Source organism: Aedes aegypti, chromosome 2 (genome assembly GCF_002204515.2).
Source record: "Aedes aegypti strain LVP_AGWG chromosome 2, AaegL5.0 Primary Assembly, whole genome shotgun sequence".
NCBI lineage: Eukaryota > Metazoa > Arthropoda > Insecta > Diptera > Culicidae > Aedes > Aedes aegypti.
The window spans coordinates 335,480,173-335,487,432 of NC_035108.1; the positions used below are offsets into that span (position 1 = coordinate 335,480,173).

At 35.9% G+C, this 7,260-nt stretch overlaps 1 long non-coding RNA gene across 1 annotated transcript; it reads left to right on the forward strand.

The window, feature by feature from the left end:
- Nucleotides 1-2,347: 2,347 nt before the first annotated feature.
- On the forward strand, nucleotides 2,348-3,154 carry LOC110676804. The gene is made up of 2 exons (XR_002500737.1): nucleotides 2,348-2,640; nucleotides 2,818-3,154. It is a non-coding gene; the product is annotated as an uncharacterized LOC110676804 (long non-coding RNA).
- The last annotated feature ends 4,106 nt before the right edge of the window (nucleotides 3,155-7,260 follow it).

Here is a 7,260-nt window from a genome sequence, read left to right on the forward strand (position 1 = left end):
ATGTTTACTCAATTTTTTTAATGTTTTCCGGTAGTTTAAGTACAAAAAAACATTTTCTATGTTTATTTTAGATTTTGTCACACCCGTTGGCTTTAACTCAAACTTTGGGTGTATTTTGTTTTCCGTGTCCCTTCCGAAATGTCAGATAGGAACAACCTGGGAGGGACCCGCATAGAAAATTACAGATTGTCAAACACTTCAAACAGTAAACTACCCTTAACGGTTAAGGTTAACGTTCTACAAACATTGCTTTATACGTTGAACAGTACACACTTAGATTTTATTACCGAAGTCGGTAAAATTTTACTGGGTTTTTGAACAGCAGAGTTAAGTCGGTAATATTTTATAAGTACCGAAAACTCCGCAAGGCCAGGAAATGTTGAACTGTCAAAAAAGTACCGACTAAGTCAGTAAACATTTTTGTTAAACGTTACTGTCTTTTTCAGTACAATTATTTTTATTTACTTTTGTTTACTGATTTTTTCGGTTATACGATATTAGTACTACTGGTTGTTCTCAATATGAATATATACTAAACGTTCCCACTTCAATTTCATCATTCCCGTTTTTATGTTCCAGTCCATCCCATGGTTGGAATCTGATGTCCCAACATTTCCTCGCAACGCTTCCCACACTCGGTTTACATGGCACCCTGGCATGATAGAGACTTGCCCAGTCCATCCACCAGAATCGGAGCGGCCTTCCGTAAGTTTGGGATGCAAGGCTCATGTCGCTTCGCAACAAAGCGCTAGTTAAATCATTCAGCAGCAAAAACATTGGCGGAAGATCGTTGTGATTTTTATTCGTCAACAGACTTTCGATTACTTACCATGAGTTGCGACTTGAGACAATAGAGCTGGATGTGTGTAAATATTAATAAAATTAGAATTTATATCAACAAATGAAAACAAAACATTCGCTTGGCAAATAGCAAACGTGGTTAGTTGTTTTCATTTTATATTAACGAAAACTCAGCAAAAAGAATCGAAACTGATTAGTCAGTACTATCATTTTACTGACTTTTTGCTTTTTCTCGGTGAATTTGTAATTTTGCTGTCTTATCAGCTTAATCGTTTACTGAGTTCAGTAAATTAGGAAAATTATTACTGAAAACTAGTACTTTCAACCAAAAGTGCTGAAATCTCAGTATTTTTTGTGATTTACTGATCGAAAACCGTAAAAAAAATTACCGAACAGCGATGTCGTTTTTAAGTGTGTATGAATGCTACAGCTTAAAACTATAAAGAATGGTCTAAGCAATCTACATCAAGCAGTTACAATATATTGAAGTGTTTGCATATTGTGAAACGTTTTGGGGATAGATAATTGTGATAAATAGTTAAAACATAAAGCTACCGTTCAATAAATGGTACGTGATTAAATTGAACACTCACAAAATATACAATACAGATCCTGTGGAAATCGCACATTACGATCCACGGTTACTGGTTTTTAAACAGTTTATAGCTTTCAGTGCCTTCTGAATTACAAACATCAAAAATGACAAAAAAAAATTACGAGTTTAATAATAATAAAATGATTGTAATTTAAAATTATGACTACATGGTGTGTTAAACGTTTTAAGCGTGTTAGCTGTTGTGTTTATGTAGTTAAAAAAAATAAACGAAAAACTAATCCACCATATTATTGCTTCGGTTCCGTTGTTGATTTACCCTTTGGACAGAAACCAAGTTTACAATGTTATTCCGGCAGTGCTCCGTGAATCTGTCCACTGGGGTCGTTTCATCTTCCGTCGGAAGATATTATTCGGACATCAGGGTGCAGCATTTTGAGAAATCGAACATCACGCATAGGAACATCTGAAAATTGATCGAGCTGATGGAAGACCACCGACGGTGAGTAAACTACATCGGTAAAAGGTCCGTGGATTTGCACGACAGCGAGCAACAACCCAACCCTACCGATCGGTAGCAGGACAGTAGGCGACGCTTTGAAATCGACGGAAAAAGAATCAAATCTCGATTACTTTTTCAAATCGACGTAAGTAACTTTCATACGGTTTTGAGAAAATTAATTAAGAAGAATCACAACCTGTCTTCTAAAACTGTTTTAAAATGAATAACCTTTTTAACATTTTTTCGCCGTGTACATCGCTTAAATTTTGCAAACAATGAGCTCGTTTTCAAAAAACTATGGAGTTCCTATTATTTCACACGAGAATTTAATGACAAGATTATAAGCCGTTTTATTCAGTTAGTTGCGACGTTTTTCTACCAGTGTATAATCGACTGAAATCTCGAACACTTTTTCAAATAGACGTAAGTCCAAAAATGTGAACAAATCAGATTTTCATTGCAATCGACTGCTAAATAAGCAATAATTATGGTATTTTAAGATTTTTTCAAAAAATCGCTCATTAAGATTTTTAAAATAAAATTTGCAAAACGACTGAACATCCCTATTATACCATTTCGTGCATACACCCTTTTGGTTTCAAATCGACGAATCCATCAAATCAACTGACAGCATAGATTCGCTCGAACGAAAACAGCGAATGTCATGAAAAAAAATAAACATTGTAGTGCACCGACTATCGTCGTTCTGTCGCCGGCTATTATTTTTGTTAAACTAAACAAAAAAACAAGTGGAAATTTGAGATCTCAGTATCGAAATACCATGGTAAGTTAAATATTGTATTATTGTGGAAAGATTTGTCGAAGATGCTGCTGAAAAACAATTTCGGTACCGCTTTGTTATCCGGACATAGAGAGTAACAATTTGCATTTTTCGATAACAGAAGCACCAACTGTGTTGAAGGCTTCGACAGTATTTTTCAGTCCAACTTTTTTCTCTCAGGTTTTTTGGAAGGACATCATGCATTACCTGTTTTCACTTGTTGCAAACCTACAATATTTAGGATGGACGAGCTCAGCATTGCCAACAGCTTGGGTACCACCTCGCAGAATCGCAAGAGAGAGTAGTTTTCAAGGAAATGGAGTACTCTGAACCAGTGTTACTGAAGAGCTAGCATCAGTGATGGTTTTCAAAACTACGCAGGTATCAGGACAAGGATCGAGTTTGACTGTTGTGGGCAACCCAAGATAGGGGAAGATGTTATGTAAAATTATCCTATTGAATTTCAAATTTTGATCACAATGATGAACATACATACATTGAGAAACAGAAAATTGCACTTTTTGTGTTTGTAACTATCGCAGGGCTGGTAGCGGCTATGTGACTTGAAAATAAGAACACTAGAAATCCTTTTCCTGAAAAAGAGACCAAACAAGGGTAAAAACAAAAAAAAAAACCTGAAAAGAACTGGGAAATAATGTGTCTATTCCTCATTGAATCTTAACAGCATTACGAGTGTGAATTTGAAAGAAAGGTTTAGAAAGGCGTAGCGGTAAGCGCTCAGCTATCCAGGAAGAACAAGTTGAGGGTCGTGGGTTCTAATCACACCGGTCCAGGATCTTTGCCGGTTGATAATTTCCGCGTTTTCCCGACACCCCGAATTGCGGTACTCTATTGATTCAGATATTCGACTGTTAAGGTGGAACTGTAAACATTTTTGTTACACCACTCCCTTGATTTGTCCGTTTGTACCCCCAAGAGCTACTGTGGAAATTTGAGCGAAATCCATCAAAGGGAACTAAAAAGAGGGACATCATCTAAAGGAGACTAAAAGAGCAAACTGATTCGAGAATCTTGTAATCAATAATGGAAGAAACTCATTGACAACAACGCCATCTTTGGTCGAAAATGTAATTGGAATCGTTTTCCCACATATTTGGTCGATTTTTTCTATACAAACTTCAAGGTCCGTTGACGGATTCCGTTCACATTTTCACAGTAGCTTCAGGGGATCAAAATGAACAAATTTGGGGAAGGTGTAAATCAAGATTGTTGAAATTTGATAATTATGGGCTATCGTATAGCCCATGCTTCAAAGGAATTAATTCAGTGTTTTTTACGGACTTTTTAAGGAATCCCTCCAAACAATCCTACAGATTTTTTCAAGAAATTCCTACTTTAATTTACCCAGCTATTCTATCATCTTTTTTTCTAGGACTCCTTCCAAGATTCTTGTTTAGAACACCTTCTCAACTAGTACTATCTCCAGAGATTTTCTAAAAAATTGTCTTTCTGGATTTCTTGAAGATTTCAATCAGAAATTTCTCTAAGAATATCTTCAGGAATTACTACAAAGATTTTTCCTTAGATTCGTTCAGAATTTCTATCAGAAGTTCTTTGAGAAATTTCCCAAGGAACTCTTTACTAACTTTACAGGGATGTCTCCAGAATGAAGTCAAAGATCTAAAGAAATTTTTTTTTTCAATCCCAGACATGTTTCAGAAGGAAATTGTAAAGTACACGCAATAAAATTGTGCGGTAAAAACTACCATTTTAGGGGGTTAACTTAAGCGCTCGCACCGGTAATTTACAGCAGACAAGAAATGTACTTGATTTTACCATGTCTGTAGTCGAAAGATTGTTGTAAAATATTTCTGTCATATGTACCAGTAATGTGGTAGGATGTACCGTGGGTTCATTCACAAATTTCATAACGCCGAAAATGGGCATGTTTGATACCCACCCACCCCCTTGTAACGCTTTTTGTATGAGTGTTTTACAAATTTTGTATGAGCTGTAACATTTCAAGGACACCACCCACCCCCTTCAGCGTTATGAAATTGATGAACAGGCCCCGTAAACATAGTAAATTGGTCTGAAATTCCATGGTGGTTTCAAGTATGGGTGTAGTCAACTAAACTAGTAATTTTTACCAGATTTGTTTCCCCTGTAACATCTAATAAAATTATAAAATTTTATAAGTTTCCAAGTAATTCTTGAATTACTCTCACAAAGTTCTCTGAACCAAGGGATATTTAAAAAAAATAAATTATTAAATCTTTGGACAACATCCCACAGGACCCAACAAACATTCGTAGCTAAGTAATAGTTTATTTAGCTGAAATATGTTTTAAAGTCATTTTTCAACTCTTATTCCGTGAAAATGTTTGTTGAGGAATCCCTTAAAAATTATCGGACGAATTCCATGGAAAAATGGTACATCAATGATGGGATGCATGACTGGAATTATTACTATGTATCCGGTAGAAATCAAGACCAAAATTTATTCATAATTATTGTTTTCTCGGGCCCCGTGCGTCGCAGCTAGTATGTGAATAGTGCGCTGTGTTCATAAAAATCGTAAGAATGCAGCGCCACACTGAAAAACTGATTTCAAAATCGCGCGAGTTGAGGCGCGTTATCCCGAAAAATCCCGAAAAATTGATTGGAAGAACTAAACGAGAAATCTCTGAATGAAATGCAGGGGATATTTTTACAGCAATTTGTGGAGGAACTTTGACCTTCCATGAACCTTTAAGGATTTTATTAAAAAAAAAACTCCTGTTGAAATCTATGGTAGTTCTCCTATTATTACAACTGGCAAAATCGTTAACAGAATTACACAAAAATATCTGGAATATCCTGAAATAGTCTCTTGGAAATTACTGGAGGTTGAAGTTGTCAAGAATTTACTTAAGCAAATTATGAATAAATTCCTCTAAGCGTTCCTTGAAACACCGCTAGAAGAATTGGTGGATAAACCACTAAAGGAATTCCTAGAGAAATCTCTGAATGAGTCCCTGAAAGTACGCCAGGAATAATTTCTAAAGAAATCATTAGCAGAATTCCTGAAGCTGTCCTTCGAGGAATCTGGGAAGAAATGACTGAAGATCCTGTGAAATAGTCGCATAATAGTCTCTGGAGGTTTTTTTTGGAACCGCTAACATTTATCAACAGGATTCACTGCAAGCAGAATTAAGAAAAATGAATTTATTAAAAAAAAAAAATATTTGAAATAGAGACTTTAGAGACCTTCCGTTTAAAACAAATATTTTAATAGATTTAGTCCGAAAACGACACCTGCTACCAGCCCTGCTATCGCAAATTATGGGTGGATTATTTTTGCAAGCACTAAGATTGATCGGTTAAGTTCCCAATTATTAAATTTCATTGAGACATCGCGTCTCCGGTTGAAAACCGGAATTATACTTAATGTCGGGCATACTGGGCAGTAGAACTGGTATGCAACACAGCGCACCTAGCCCCAGCACATGCCTTTGGGTGAAATCCTTTTTTTTTACTTTTCTAAAATACCAGCTTTCAACTGGATTGTTCGTCGAGTGTGAGTGCATCTGTAATTGAACATGAGCTGCAATTTCATCAAGATCTTGGGTGTTGCTGGCTATTGGATTCAATCCTTAGCGAACTCGAATAAGAACTATAACCAGTAGAAATCCTAACGAAAACGGTTTTGACCAGCATTCAACACAACAAGTTATTTATGTTGACATAGAGTACACAAACAAAACGTTTTTGTTTGATTTCATTCTGTCGTAAGTAATGTTTACGTTTGACAATTGACTAAACATGAGGACGCAAGTAAACAACTGGATGATAAAATAGCGTAACGCTTTGACGAAAGTAAAGCCCCAAGCACAATGAGAGCGGCAGCGCGGTACAACGGCAAAACGGCAAGCCCATCTTGAACTACACTCTACTTGTCAAGTCAATGTTGAAAAGGATTTAGTCAACATGGGATTGATAAGTAATGTGTAGATCAAAATGGGCATGCCGTTTTGCCGTTGTACCGCGTTGCCGTTCACATTGTGCTTGGGGCCTAACGCTCATGCTGTCAGTGTGACTTATGAAAAGGGCGTATTTCTGTTGATGAGAGCAAAACGTGGTAAAGTTTATTTTCGCAAAAAACATCGCGTTTCTAAATACTTTTTGAAATATGTTCAATCGTGGAGCAACTCCTTTACAAATGTTATAGTATAGGCGTATTCATATTGTAGAAATCCGTTCAGGCTTTAAATAGGAATTAAAATCAAATAATAATTTTTCGAAGTTGATTATCTCAACTAGAGTTGAGAGTGACTTACGTCTATTTGAAAAAGTGTTCGAGAAATCTCGATTACTTTTTCAAATCGACGTAAGTAACTTTCATATGGTTTTGAGAAAATTAATTCAGAAGAATCACAACCTGTCTTTTAAAACTGTTTTAAAATTAATCAACTTTTTAATTTTTTTTCGCCGTGTACATCGCTTAAATTTTGCATACATTAAGCTCGCGTTCAAAAACTAGGGAGTTCCTGTTATTTCCCACAAAAAAAAAATTACAAAATGATAAGCCGATTTATTCAGTTACTTTCGACGTTTTTCTACCAGTGTAAAATCGGCTCAAGTAGTGTTTTGTTTTGATTCGTGGTTAAGTCACTTTCACTG